The sequence below is a fragment of the Coffea eugenioides genome, chromosome 11 (assembly GCF_003713205.1).
Source record: "Coffea eugenioides isolate CCC68of chromosome 11, Ceug_1.0, whole genome shotgun sequence".
NCBI lineage: Eukaryota > Viridiplantae > Streptophyta > Magnoliopsida > Gentianales > Rubiaceae > Coffea > Coffea eugenioides.
In genome coordinates, this window is record NC_040045.1 from 21,863,539 (window position 1) to 21,879,685 (window position 16,147).

Sequence of the window (16,147 nt, forward strand, 5' to 3'; positions counted from 1 at the left end):
CAAAGAAACCATGGAAATGATACTCTCTTCCTAGTCCAAGTGAATCTTCAAGTGATTTGCAAGTTGGATGCAAAATTTGAGGTGATTTGGAGTAGGATTTGAGGTAGAAATGAAGTGAAAATGGAGAGAGCTCTTTTCTTCTTCTTTGGAGCTAAGTTTAGGCCAGCAAGAATGGTGAGGAGAGAGAGGGAGATCTGATAACTAAAGCTTCCCTTGGAAGCTTGGAAACTTGGGGCCAAAGTTTGGAAAAAGTCAACTCTCAATAGTGCGCGTACGCGCGCGTTTCGTGCCCGTTTCCTCTCGAGTTTGTTTCACTTGTGCACTAAACCTCTAATGCACTTTCTTTAACACTATTATTATTCATTCTTAGTAGTCTAACAATAATTTCTAAAATCCCTCAATTAATCGCGAAAGCGAAAACGCGAACTTCCGACTTATGCGTGATAAAGTGAAATTTCTAAGAAATTCTTGTAACGATGATATAACTAACTAATACTAGGATAAATAATCATGAAAATAACTATTTTAGAAATAAAAACATGAGTTCTCACATGAGTCTAGTATTAATTCCTCAAATCTCCAATTAATTTGTACCAGCACATTTTTTGGAAAACTTTCGACGCGCGCACGGTATAAGCTTAATTTTAACTTACTCACATCTAATCTCTCAATTAACTTTTCTTAATCTACTATTGATTATTAATGTACTATCGGATCGAACATAGCCTCGAAAAACCTGAACTTCTTATTTCTCGCTAAACGAGCTCTAGAAAAATTAATTTTACTAACGAGACGTGTTAAAAATATAATTGAGATATTATTCCATGTAAATAAGTTTAAAATGATTGAAATAAATTATTCAGAGAAAACGGGTAAGTAAATAATTAATTAAGCCAAAAAAATAAAATAAAATATGAAAATTTCGAATCCTCACAACCTTCCCTCCTTAAAAAGAATTTCGTCCTCGAAATTCAGACTTTCCGTAACCTCAGATAACCCTGAACCTTGTTGTGTGATCATTTCATATGTTCTTGCAGATGCCACTGGTCGGTTTCCTCCTCCATTGACTCGTCGAGGGATAGTTCTATTTCCTTGTGAAGTAGTTTCTCGTGGATACCGCTTTGGACAGTCGTGAACTTTATGGCTGGTGCTCCTATATCCCATACACTTTCGCCCCTTTAGCCAGTAGTTTTCTTCGGTATGATTCGTCCTTCCACAATATCCACAGGTCGGACGAGGCGTTGTGACTTGACTTGCTTGCGAGGTTTTCTTTGATTGTATCTGTCCTACTAGAGCTCTTCGTGACGTAATCTCTTCTGGTTCCTTTATCATGAGTGGTGAAGGAAGTGATAGTCTTATTCCATCCACTCCTTTTCTAACTTTGGGTGGTAGTCCAATTTCTCTTAGTCTACTATCGGATGTATCGCTTTTCCTCGCTTGAAAGGTTTTCAGTTGGGATTTTGTGCTTTCCACCCTTTGCGCTTTCTTGAGAGCGTCACTAGATGTATCAATCTGTGCTGCGGCAAGGGCATCTTGAATTTCTAAATTTAATCCTTGGATAAACCGTCTTATTCTCTTCCGTTCCGTAGCCACCAATTCTGGAGCATATGTAGATAATTTCGTGAATCGTGTTTCGTACTCAGCTACACTCAAAGTTTCTTGATGAAGCTTTATAAAATCGTCTTCTCTCTTTTCTTGGACTAGTGGAGGAAGAAATTTCTCATTAAACTCTCGTACAAAGTTTATCCAAGTCCTTGGAATTTGATCCCTTTCCTACTTGTTTCTTATAACATTCCACCAGGCTCGAGCTGCTCCTTTAAGTTGAAATACAGCAAAAGTGACTTGTCTTTCCTCTGTGTAGTCTAAGACATCGAATATATTCCTTATATTCTCTAACCAATTTTCAGCCACTTTTGGGTCAAGTCCTGCAGAAAATTTGGACGGGAAGAATTTCTGAAACCACTCCAAAACTCGATCCTCCCCTATCTCTTGGTTTCCAGGTTGGTTTTCTTGTCCAACCCTCTGACCCTGTTGAGCTACTAAGAGTTATAGTACATCCGTCATACGAGTTAAAACTAATCCCATTTGGTCATCTCCTCCACCAACTCTTGGCTCGGCATTTTGATCAATATAAGACCCATTATCTACTCTTTGATTTTAGGGTTGTCTAGGTTGACGTCCCTTTCGTTGTTCTCTAGTTTCCATGTTCGCAGCTAATCTATATGCATATGCATAAACCTCACACTAAACCATAATTGAACTACACACATATACCAGTAACAACTTTAAAGAAAAATGAAATCACTTGCACAAATAACATTATCACCATACAAGTAAACACAAACTAGAGTTCATTAAATCATAACACAAGTTATAGTCAAGTAAAGTTCATACCAAGTCAAAGTCAGTATACAAAAGTAAACAGTTGATTATCAAAAGTACATTAATCTCCAGGGCACAAACTCTTAAGTTCTACTCCCATTGTCCCACTATAAAACATCACAAGTTGTGCTTCACTAGATTAATTGGAAGTAGATGATTCCCGGTCCTAACACGTTCAACTTCATTCCCAACATCAGGATCTTCTGGGCTACAATCTTCTCCACCTCCTACTCTTAATGATTGTGCCATCTTAGCCAAACGATTATTGGTTTCCTGTAACTATTCACGTGAAATATCGATTCATTCTTATTCCCCACAAATAAAGATCTCAAGTCCTTAGGATTGCCCTCAGCTCTTAAGTACTCGGGTATAAGAATCCGAAACAAGGTAATTCACAATTCGAGCCGGCCGGTCCCAAGAGTAAATCACCATATTTGAGATTCCTACCCAATATACATATCTAATTTTCTCCAAGTATCAAGATAAAGGGTTTATACCTATCACATTCATGATTCATAGTTTCACTCTAAAAGAGCACTCAAGTCTTTACTCATCCACATGGTAAGAACCATAACACTACTTGGACCAAACTCATCCCCCACAGAGACCACGCGAAGTGGCTCTGATTTTCATCCCTACAAATAGTCACTTAACTTTCAAACCAATCCCACAGTCCGGCATCCTAAACTTATAAGTTTAGAATACACTACAAAGATCTGAAACCTAAACCCTAATACCAACTGTGACGTCCCCACTTCTACCTAGGGCGAACCCTAGGGTATCCGCGGAACGCCTGCCCAACTCTCGCCGGGACTCACTACAATCTATAATTCAAAAGTTCGAAATACTTCAAATATTTTTCCTATATAATTTAAGTACTCCAAAATATTCCATACTTACAATTAGTTAGTTTTCTAACTTAATACAATCCAAAAGAATATGTACTACAACCATCTGTTATAATACAACTTAAGATCTTTAAAAGAAAACAATCTAGTACTATTCATGAGCACTCTTGGTCTCAAACCCTGTTAAGGAAAACAAAAACGTGGAATGAGTTAAACAGCCCAGTGAGGTTCCAAGACACTCTAGTAGTTCTAATAAATCATGTAAGTTAAGCATGATACATATATGGTTCAACATTTTATATTGGCACATTTACAATAAGGCAGTTATCATGATACAAAAATAAATACATATTGAAAGATACAGTATTCCAGTGGAACCATTTCGATCAACTTCACCTTATAACTCCAGATCCTCTCGGTTTGTCTGGCCATCACCTTATTCCTCCGGTGGTAATACTCAAGTATACCGAAACGGTGTCCCAGGGTTCCAACCTACTCGATCGAGCCCAGTCTTAACTCGAGCAGGTTAGTAACCAAGGGCATGGCCCAGTTCAGCTTAGAGCTTACAACATGCACAAGTAATCAAATAAATCAGTAAGCGGTAAACGGTAATAGTTCTCGGTTGACGGTAAAAATCTATCATTTTAGTAGGTCGAGTGAGATAAAATACACACTCGCCTTAAAACGGTCGGCAATTTCATATGAGCAATTATCAGTAACACTTAACACTTAAACACGTAAGCAATATGCGGTAATTTCATATGGACATGTAACTTATGATAATCAAGTAATCAAGTAGTCAACTAATCAAGTAAGCAGGTGATCAAGTAAATCGGTAAACGGTAAATAATCACGGTTAACAGTAAACGATAAATGATAATCGGTAAATGGTAGTAGTTCACGGTTAATCGGTAGACATTTATCATTTTAGTAGGTCGAGTGCGATAAAGTACACACTCGCCTTAAAATGGTGGAAAAGTTCATAGGAGCAATTATCGGTAGCACTTAACAGTTAAATACGTAATGACCATGGGATAAACATGTTATAAAACTATTCAAGTCACGTACTCTTATATGGAACACTCACCAATCAAAATAAGTGAGTAAGAAAGTCATCAATGATCCACTTCGGGATTCTCTTCGAAACCTTCTTGATCGCCTGAAGAAAAGTGACCAATAATCACCCTCACAATTTCACAAATTCCTTATCAAACAAGAAATAATGCACACTTGCTTTAGAATTCAAGTCAGTGTCTTTATAAGGGTTTCATTTTATCGAAAGTTAAGATTCAAAAGTGTGAATTTTAAAGTTACTGATGAAACTCATACCCTCCAAGAAATCGGGTTCAGAACGATAGATTAATATCAAGATAAGAAGTCAAGTTTCCAAAATTTCATTTTCTAAGAAATCGGCAAAATTTCAGTTTTGTGCATCAAATTTAGAAAAATCATATCTTGCACTCAATAGGTCCAAAAATGGAAAATCTTATACCGTTGGAATCTATTTTTAAAGTACTAAAAGTTCCTAGAAGACACTTTTCCAAGATTCTAAATGGAAGACACTAAAATTTTGGCTTAAAGTGGCTGACTTGTCTCTTCAAGACAGATTCGGGCTTGGTTTTCAGTAAAATTTAGAAATTCGGCAAAATTCACAGAAAGTGAACTAGCTTCTAAAATTTGAAACTCAATTAGAGTTACAATCAAAGTTTAAAACACAACAAACAGAACAACAATCGGAGTTTTGAGTACCAAAATATAGCAGCTCAAAGTTGGTTCGAAATGAAGACCATTGGGCAATTTTCCAGATTTGAAACATAACTTTGGGACTTCATTTGGCATCGAAATGGACTTGGAATGACACCAAATTTGGTATGATTACATTAATATATGAGGGATACTCCTCTGTTAAATTTCATACAAAACTTTGTACGGGAAGTTAGTTAACAAGATCACTAAAGTTCCAGGAATTTCCAAGGCAATTCTGCCTTATGCTTCCGTTTTCCTTTTTTTGAACCTTTGGCCAATGAAATCATCTCAAACATGGTTCATTTATGAAGGAAAGATCTAAGAAACATCCAAAATATATTTGGTAGGTGATTAACACCAAAAGTTTCAAAATAACAAGTCCCAATTCGAGCTAAGCCATTCGGCTAGCCAAAACTAGGGTTTTCTATCACTGGTGCAGTTCTGTAATTTGGCCATAACTCAGTCAATTCAACATGGAGTTAAGCATGGTTGGTGGCATTGGAAACTACATTCATAAGGTTACAATTCATCAGAAGAAATCGTTATGAAATTCAGTCCATAGCTAGCTCAAATTCAAGCAACAATTCCCAGCACATCATTGACTCTCTAGCACAGGAGTGAAACAGGACAGGTAACTTTGAAAAACTGGTACGGCTCACTCAATTCGAATCAAGGGATGCATTTTATCCCGTTAGAAAACTGAAAGCGTCTAGTTTCAAATGCCACAAACGGTACTCGATTTTGACATCGGAGCAAGGGGTTATGATCGTTCAAAGTTCGCTGCCAGAGTACCTCTGTACACGTTTTCTAGGTTTGAACATGTTTTGAAAATGCAACTTTTACCCAACCAAATCAAGTGATTTTTGGTGGAAACTTTCCACACAACCTATCAAACATATCTACATCAAAATCAAGGCAATTTAATCACAAAAAAAATCACACCAAGTGCTCTGCAAAAACAGGGCAGAATTCGCCCTTTCTCATGCAAGCTTTCCTTTGATTTTCTTTCCAATTTTTCAACTTATATCCACTAGTTTAACACTTAATCAACATAAATAACACCCAAAATCATCATATCAGTCCAACATGTCCATTGTGGGATTTCATAGAGCACTCAAGTGATTTTCAACCAACCAAAGTTACCCACATGAAACTACAAGCTTCCAAGTCCAATCTAACTCACAAAAATCAAGTTTCAAAGGTTGGATGATTTACTACCTCTTGGGTGTTGAAACTCTGAAATTTCAGTCACCTAGAAGCTCAAAGAAACCATGGAAATGATGCTCTCTTCCTAGTCCAAGTGAATCTCCAAGTGATTTGCAAGTTGGACGCAAAATTTGAGGTGATTTGGAGTAGGATTTGACGTAGAAATGAAGTGAAAATGGAGAGAGCTCTTTTCTTCTTCTTTGGAGCTAAGTTTCGGCCAGAAAGAATGGTGAGGATAGAGAGGGAGATCTGATAACTAAAGCTTCCCTTGGAAGCTTAGAAACTTGGGGCCAAAGTTTGGAAAAAGTCAACTCTCAATAGTGCGCGTACGCGCGCTTTTCGTGCCCGTTTCCTCTCGGGTTTGTTTCACTTGTGCACTAAACCTCTAATGCACTTTCTTTAACACTATTATTATTCATTCTTAGTAGTCTAACAATAATTTCTAAAATCTCTCAATTAATCGCGCGCGCGAAAACGCGAACTTCTGACTTGTGCGCGATAAAGTGAAATTTCTAAGAAATTCTTGTAACGATGATATAACTAACTAATACTAGGGTAAATAATCATGAAAATAACTATTTTAGAAATAAAAACATGAGTCCTCACATGAGTCTAGTATTAATTTCCCAAATCTCCAATTAATTTGTACCAGCACGTCTTTCGGAAAACTTTCGACGCGCGCACGGTATAAGTTTAATTTTAACTTACTCACATCTAATCTCTCAATTAACTTTTCTTAATCTACTATTGATCATTCTTAATTCTCCAAGACTAATGTACTCTCGGATCGAACATAGCCTCAAAAAACGTGTATTCCTTATTTCTCGCTAAACGAGCTCTAGAAAAATTAATTTTACTAGCGAGACGTGTTAAAAATATAATTGAGACAATATTCCATGTAAATAAGTTTAGAATGATTGAAATAAGTTATTCAAAGAAAATGGGTGAGTAAATAATTAATTAAGCCAGAAAAATAAAATAAAATATGAAAATTTCGGGTCCTCATAGTTTTTGTGTTAAACAAGATGATTATGGGTAGAAAAGTGAAGGAAAGATGAAGGAAAATTGCACTTGGTTGCTGGCCGAAATCTGTCCTTTTATAGCCGCGCCTTTATTGCGAAATTTTTGATGCTCAAATAACTTTGAAACTGATGTATATATGTTGTGTATGGTATGTAGAAAGTTTCTACAAAAAATCACTTGGATTGGTTGGATAAAAATTGAATTTTGGCAAGAACAAATCTGAGAAATTCGTGTAGTAGTGGTCCACTGGCAGTGTTCTTTGATCAAACATATCTTTTTGTACAGACATCAAAATCAAGTGCTGTTTGTAGCATTTGAAACTAGACTGTTGTAGCTTTCCAACGGTATAAAATTCACTTTCTGGTTCGAAATGAGTGAGTCGTAGTGAGTCGGCAAAGTTGCTGCCCTGTTCTGTTAGCCTATCCGAGAGAAAGGTAGAAGCTGCATTTTGTGGCTCTATTTTCTCTCACATAGGAATTGATTTTGAGAACGATTTGTTCTGATGAAATGTATCCTTATGATTCTAGTTTCCAACGCCACCAACCATCCTCAGTTTCAAGTTGTATTGATTGAGATATGGTTTGATTTCCAAACTACGACAAATCTGGTAAACCCTTCTTTTGGCTGGCCGACTGGTTTGGTTGCTTGTGAGAGGTTTTATTTTGAAATTTTGATGTTAACCAACTATCAATTGCTTATGAAATGTTTCTTGGACCTTGGTTTCACAAATGAACCAAAATGGGACTGATTTCATGGTGCAAAGTGTTTAAAAAAGGAAAGAAAACAAGAAGACAGATTTGTCTTGGAAATTTCTTGAACTTTGGTAGTTTTGTTAACTACCTTCCTGTACGAGTTTTTACATAAAATTTGATAGAGAAATAGCCCTCATATGGGAGTTTAATGGTACCAAATTTGGTGTTATTTTAAAACCATTTAGATACCCAAATGATGTGCCAAAAGTGTTCTTCAAACCTGGGAAAATTTACAGAACAGCCTACAATTTTAGCCAACTTTGAGCCACTATATCTTGACGCTTAGAACTCCGAATCTAGTTCTGTTTGTTTTGTTGGAAACTTTGAATGGAACTCTTATTGTATTACAAATGTCAAAGGTTAGTTCACTTTCTGTGAATTTTGCCGAATTTCCAAAGATTGCCGAAAAACATGACTAACACTGCCTTGCTTGCTCAGATCAGTCACTTTGAGCAAAAAATTGAATGCCTTCCATTTGGAATCATGGGAAAATGTCTTCTAGGAACTTTTAGTACTTTGAAACAAGATTTCAACGGTATAAAGTTTTCAATTTTTGGACATGCTGAACTCAAGATCTGATTTTTCAAACATCATCGTGCAAAACTGAAATTTTCCGAATTCATAAGAAATGAGTTTTTAAGAACTTGTTACTCTCGCTCGTTATTGATAAACCGTTTTAAACTCGATTTCACGGAGGGGACAAGTTTCTCTTGAGACTTTAATTCTTCACTTTTGAACCTCGATTTTCAAGAAATTTAGGTTCTCTTTTAAGACATTGACTTAGTCTAAACAAGTGTACATTCTTTCTTGGTTAATGATAGTTTATTTTATACTTGAACCTTGAAACATTAATTTTGATATTTTTCTATGAAATGAGTGGAGTTTTGGATATATTTGACTCCATTAGTTTGGAAAAAAAAATTAATACTCTTTATCTCCCAGAATTTGGACAAGAGTTTTAAAGTTTTGGGAAACGAGAACCATTTACTCTTTTCTCGATTTTCGTGCTAAAAGTGAATATAGTACTTTCTTTTGGAATTGAAATTTACTTACCACGACTTGAATCGAAAAACAACTTTTGAGTTCTCTTCGAACATTATTCGAATATTTTAGCTAGAAAAGCTTCTTTAACTTGACCTGACTTGAAATAATGCATTTTTAGATATTTTCAAATGCTACCCTCATGGATTAAGTAGTAAATAATATTTGCATTCGAGTTGAACGTGTTATCTCTTGTGTGAGGGTAACGGAAATATTACTCGACCTTGGTTGAATACCTAGGTGATTTGTGATTGTGCATGTCTCAGGTGATCAAATGGATCCCGAGGAGCTCGTTTGATTTTGCCTTGCTCTTGCTTTACACTCTTGATTTTAGTGAGTGTCAAGTGTATGATTCGTTGCCTAATACTTGAAATGCATCTAATTGAATACGTGGATGTGACTTGTCGAGACGAGTGTGTACTTTATCGCACTCGCTCTCTTTACTTGACGTGTTACTTAATTTACTCGACTCGTTACTCGTTTTACTCGACTCGCTACTTGACTTGTTCATACTTGAAAATATACTTGTACTCGTTGTTGTGTTGTCAAGCGGAGTGAACCTCCTCGACTTATACTCGTACTCGAGGGACACCCAAACTCATCGGCTAACTCTGCGAATCGAGCCAGCATGGGCTTGGTCGAGGGGCCTAGTAAACCATGAGCAAACACGAAACTTGATCTATTGGAGAGATCTTGCTTGGCATACTCGCGCAGTATTGCCATGATATACTCGAGTAATATCAAACCCTTGACGAGCGGGCCCGGTAAGGGGGTGTAAAGAAGACGGGTTATGAAGTAAGTGGTGATTCTACGGATTTGTTACTTATGTGGTTGACGGAGTGTCAACATAGAAGTTGATCAAGATGTTGACTCGACTACGTGGAATTTAAATCTTGAGAGTTACAGTATCCTTGAATTGCTTCTGTTTACTTTTCCTACTTGAAATGTTAATTACTCGAACTCTATAGCTTCTCTTACTGTATAATTGTTGTGACTACTTGAACTACGTGCTTGCATGTGTGTTTCTTGGCCTCACGAGCATCCGTTCACCCCGTTAGATTTGTTTTCCTTACAGGAGTTTGAAATGGAAAGAATTTTGGAGAAGCCGGTTTGATTATTTTTTATTAGTATTTTGGGTTGTATTTGATTAGCCGACTTCGAGTGATTGTACTTTTGGGTAAAGTGATGTATTTTGAGAACTTGTGATGTAAGATTGAACACTGGTGTATGGAAGCGACTTTGTTTTTCAGTTCAACTTTTATTATTTGGTTATTATTCTTTAAGTTTGAATTGGAATTGTATCGAGTCCTGGCGAGAACTGAGCAGGCGTTCCGCCGATACCCTTGGGTTTGCCCTTGGGAGAAGTGGGGGCGTCACAATCCAAGTATCTCAAAATACATGGGTACATGCACAAAATACAAAAGGCCTAAGGCGAGAATCACCCCTAGTAAGTCCTTAGCAAAAGTCAAAGTCGGGAGATCACTAATATCAGTGAATCAAACTAGTCGATCTTACAACCTCAGAAGGGTCCTCCTCGGGATCCTCCTCCAACGGCTCCATCTCCCCAGGTCCACCTTCCCCATGACCTCCTCTATGTGCTCGGTCATGGTCACACACTCAATCATAATGCCATCCACGCGATCTCTCGCCTCCTCGACCATCCGAATGAAGCGCCCCTCGGTCTCCTGAAACCGAGTATGGAAGGCGTCAGCCCTCTAACGCTTCTCAAGTACTCTAGCCTCTAGCTCCTGGATCCGGGCAGTCTGGGCCTCCATAGTGGCCTCCATCTCCTCACTCTCAGCTAGTACTATCCTGAGGTCACGAGTCAACTGCCTCCGCTCCTCGGCTACCCCTAACACCAAGTGGTTAGGATAGGAGAATCTTTCTCGGCATGGGCACGTCCTACCCCGCCTAACATGTAAGTAGCGAAAGAGGGGTCCGCCTCCAACCCTCCGATACGGAATCACGGGGAGAGGTCCCTCAACCCTATCATCATCACTGCTGCTATCCATATCCTACAAATAACCCACAAAACTAAAGGTCAAACCCTTATAGTCACTAATACCAACTAAAAATTTTACTTAAGGTCTATTATGGATTTCTATGACCAAAAGTTCACGACTAAGAACTCTCTAACACTGTTCCAGGTATTTCGAACCTAGCGCTCTGATACCAACTGTGATGTCCCCACCTCTCCCTAGGGTGAACCCTAAGGTATCAGCGGAACGTCTGCCCAACTCTCGTCAGGACTCACTCACTCATTCAAGTTTAATAAATGATCACAATTAACCATCGACTTAATTAAGAAGCACTTCAAATATACAAGCTCAAAACTCCTAAGTAAACCATTATGATTACAAACCACAAAACCCAAGTATAACAAAATTTACACTTTAATGGTCTCTAATAACTTACAGAAGCATACTTGCTTCCACCAAAAGTCACTAGTCTATAACCTTCAATCCACCTCCCAAGCCTGTTAAGGAAAACAAACTTAAAGGAATGAGCTAACGCTTAGTGAGTCCAAGAAAATAAGTAAGCACGTAGGACCAATTAATCGAATAACATGCTTTAAACAACTTTTAAACATAACATTTCACTTAAGTGCACAAGTTGGAAATAAACACACAAGGAAGGATATGGGAGCTCTCAGGAGCTATTTCCACGTCTCGACCGATTCAAGCCATTTGGGATTGACTCTTCGTCAACTCAAGTAGAAACATGACCATAGTGCTCCACTTACTTCCTCCATCCAACATGACACTCTTTCGGATCCGGAACCAAACACGCATAAGGTGGCAATACTAATCGAATATGCCAAGCAAGATTTCAAAAGATCAAGCAATAAAATTTCCCATGGTTCACCAAACTTCTCGACCAAACCCTTTCCGGCCCGAGTTATGAGGTTGGCCAATGGGTTGGGGTGTCCCCACAAGAAATAATTGGTCAACGAAACATCGTTCCAATCGACTTGGAATTGTTTATGGCTCTGAGTCGGTATGAGAGGCACCTCCCACCCGAATAGGGTGTGGTACATGTTGCCGCTCAAAGGATCGATCATAGCACTGAGTCGGTATGAGAGGCACCTCCCACCCGAATAGAGTGTGGTACATGCTTCTGCTCAGTGCTCACGAGTTAAACATGTTCATGTACAAATGCAAGTCATATATATTTATTTAACAAGTATCATATAATCAGGAGAGAGAGAGGACGAGGGCGGTAAAGTACATCCTCGCTTCGACAATTTCATGTATCATATAGCACTTGTACAAATAGCAATTCAATCATAGTAACATTGAACATGCACTTGACACTCATCAAAATTCAAAGCAAAACAAGAACAAAGCGAGAAGTCATATGAGCTCTTCGGCGTCCTCGTGACCACCTGAGACATGCACAATCATGATTATCTAGGTACTCGACCAAGATTATAAACAAAAAATATTTTCTTGCTACCCATTCTCAAGGTCACAAGTCGAGTCAAGTTAAAGGAGTTTTTCTCGTTAAATCATTGAAATAATGCTCAAAGAGAACTTAAAGGTTGTTTTTCGATTCAAGTCGTGATAAGAAATCTCAATTTCCAAAAAGAAAGTACTATATTTACTTTCGGCACAAAAATTGAGAAAAAGGGGTAGATGGTTTCCATCTCTCAAAACTTTTAATCTCATGTCCAAAAGTTAGAATATAAAGAACGTTCACATTTTCCAAACTAATGGAGTCAAAACTCATCCAAAACTCCACTCATTTTCATAATAAATGTCAAAGCTAAAGGTTCCATGTTTCGAGCATAAAACTAGTGAAATTCTCTGAGGATTACTCTAGTCAAAACACTCCTTTTTAAAAGTTCAAACTCATGGAAATCAAGAGCATAAGACTAGGGTTTGAAATCCATTTCTCAAGTATAAAATGAGGTGTAATTAACCAAGAAAGTTAAGCAACCAAGAAAACACATCAAGAGAGGTTTAATCTTTTGGAAACCAAGATTCAAAATGAAAGTTTAAAGTTCGAAGGGACCTTGTGTCCAACCATGAAATTAAATTTAAAATAGACTAACATTCTCAAAGGAAGGTTGAAAGTGTTTAAAAGAGTTCTTTGTTTGAAACCAGAAAATTTCCAGTTTGGTGCGACACTACTTGGAAAAATCATATCTTGAGTTTCGCAAGTTTGAAAATTGGAAAGTTTATACCCTTGAAAACTAGACTTGATGCACTAAAACTCTCTAGAAGACACATTTCTCAAACTCCAATTCGAAATTCATTCACATTTTAGCTCAAATTCACTATTCCAGACAGGACAGAGCAAAACAGGCTTGCAATTTCAGTAAACTTTGAAAATTCATAGAAATGGGATCAACCCTTGAAATTTATACCACATATAGAATTCCAAAACTAGTTTCAAATGCAACAGACTAAACTCAATTCGGACCTTTCTACACCAAGATACAATGATTTTAAGAAAACTGATTTTTGGAACCTGTTTACGAAATTTCTAGTTTTGAAGGCTTGATAGAGTTTCAAAATTTGATCATAACTAAAGCTACACAACTCAAAATTTAGTGTGATTTGCGGCGTTGAAAACTGGATTCAAAATTCTACAATTCACTAGAAGGAACTATCTTAAAATTCGTTTAGCAAGATAGGTGAAATTGATCTACAAATTGCAGCTAGGCTAGTTTCTCGTATGAAAGTAGTGAGGAAAATCAATTATTTTGCCGGTTCACTACAGCTCATAGGAAATGAATTAGGAGGTGCATTTTATACCATTGAAAAGCCCTCGGAGTCTAGTTTCAGATGCCACAAACGGCACTTGATTTGAACTCCCAGACAAAAAGTTATGACCCAAAACTATACAGGTCTAAAGGTGCGGGGCAATAAATTAAATATACATATAAACCATAAAATCAATTAAAAGTAAAGTAAATTTTCATATGTTATAAAAGATCATAATAACATCAAATTAGGATAGGTTTATCAAATTATTTCAAAAGAAAAGGGGAACAACAAGATCATAGCAAAACGTGTCAAGTTACAAATATACAAAAACAACAAAAGGATTCATCCCTTACACAAAAGATTACAACCTCTAAAAGTGTCAGTCTAGACTAGGGTATAACCATAACCCCTATCTCCCAAGTGGAGTCAGATCCATCCCTTCTCGTAGAACTCCCATTACTTGGATCCCTCTTATTGCCATTAGCATTAACCACTCCCTCTGGCACTCGATTCCTTTGCAGCGGATCTAGCAAGCTGCTGAGTATTTCCTTCTTTCTTAGAAGCGCTAGAGCAATTTGAAACCTGATGTTCGCCATTACTGCAGATCAGACATTTTCCTTGCTTTCTCCAGCACTCGGCCTCAGTATGGTTAAACTTGCCACAGTATCCACAAGTTACGTGAGGAGTCACGGCCTGACCGGTTTGAGAATTCCCTTTTTGCTGATCTCGCCCACTCTGATTCTCCAGATTTTTCGGGCATCCTCACTCCTCCAGCCCCTCTTCCCACATTAAGGGGTTGGGTAGACTTCTCGGACTTTCTAGGGGTATCGATTGGATTACCCCTCTTTCTAGCGTGAAAAGGTTTAGATTGAGACTTAGTATTTTCTACCCTCTGTGCCTTATCCAAAGCATCGGAAAAAGTGGCGATCTGGGCGGCTGCTAGCGATTCTTGGATTTTTACTTTTAACTCTTGAATAAACCTCCTTATCCTTTTGCGCTCCATGATCACTAGCTCAAGGGCAAATTTGGAAAGTTTGGTAAACTGTTCCTCATACTCGACCACACTTAGTAACCATTGCTTCAATTTAATAAAGTCGTCCTCCCTCTTTTCTTTTGTCATTGGCTGGAGGAACTTGACAATAAATTCCCTCTCAAAGTTGGCCCAACTCCAGAGAGTTTGTTCTCTTTCCCACTTTGCCCTAACAACATTCCATCACGAGCGGGCTGCTCCCTCAAACTGAAAAACGGCAAAATTCACTTACCTTTCCTCGGCATAATCTAAAGTAACAAAAATCTCTACCATCCTTTCAAACCAATTTTTAGCTACCTCGGGATCAGAACCTCCATGAAACTTAGGTGGGGCGAACTTCAGGAATCGGTCTAAAGCTCCATTCTCACCCTTCTCTTGGTTTCTAGGTTGGTTGATTGGCTCAGACTCTCAGCTAAACGCTCCAGGACATTCGTTATGCGGTTAAGCATCATAGCCACTTGGTCATTCCTTTCATTCCTAGGGTTTCGATTTGGACCAGTTGCAGATCCCTCACCTCTCTCAGATCCATATAGCAAGATTCTAAGCGCATAATTAAAAGAGGAAAAAATAAACATAGAAATTTTAAAATATAAACAAGTTGCAAGAACACGTTAAAATCAAAGCATAGATTTTTACATGAGCTAGAAGTCATGTCACACGTCAAGAGTGCATACAACGAGTCAATAATATCAAATACAGGACATAGGCATCCAAGTGCCTCAAAATACAGGGGTACATGCACAAAATACAAAAGGTCTCAAGGCGAGAATCACCCCTACTAAGTCCTTAGCAAAAATCAAAAGTCGGGAGATCACTAATATCAGTGAACCGAACTAGTCGATCCTACAACCTCAGAACGGTCCTCCTCGGGGTCCTCCATTGGCTCCATCTCCACCTCAACAACAGGAGCAACATCCCCAGGTCCACCTTCCCCAATGACCTCCTCTATGTGCTCGGTCATGGTTACACACTTAGTCATAATGCCATCCACGCGATCTCTCGCCTCCTCGACCATCCGAATGAGGCGCCCCTCGGTCTCCTGAAATTGAGCATGGGAGGCGTTAGCCCTCTGACACTTCTCAAATACTCTAGCCTCTAGCTCCTGGATCCGGACAGCCTGGGCCTCCATAGTGGCCTCCATCTCCTCACTCTCAGCTAGTACTATCCTGAGGTCACGAGACAACTACCTCCGCTCCTCGGCTACCCCTAACGCCGAGCGGTTAGGGCAGGAGAATCTCCCTCGGCATGGGCACGTCCTACCCTGCCTAGCAGGTGAGCACTGAAGGAGGGGTCCGCCTCCAACCCTCCATTGTGGAATCACGGGGAGAGGTCCGTCAAAACTATCATCATCACTGCTGCTATCCATATCGTACAAATAACCCACAAAACTAAAGGTCAAACCCTTAT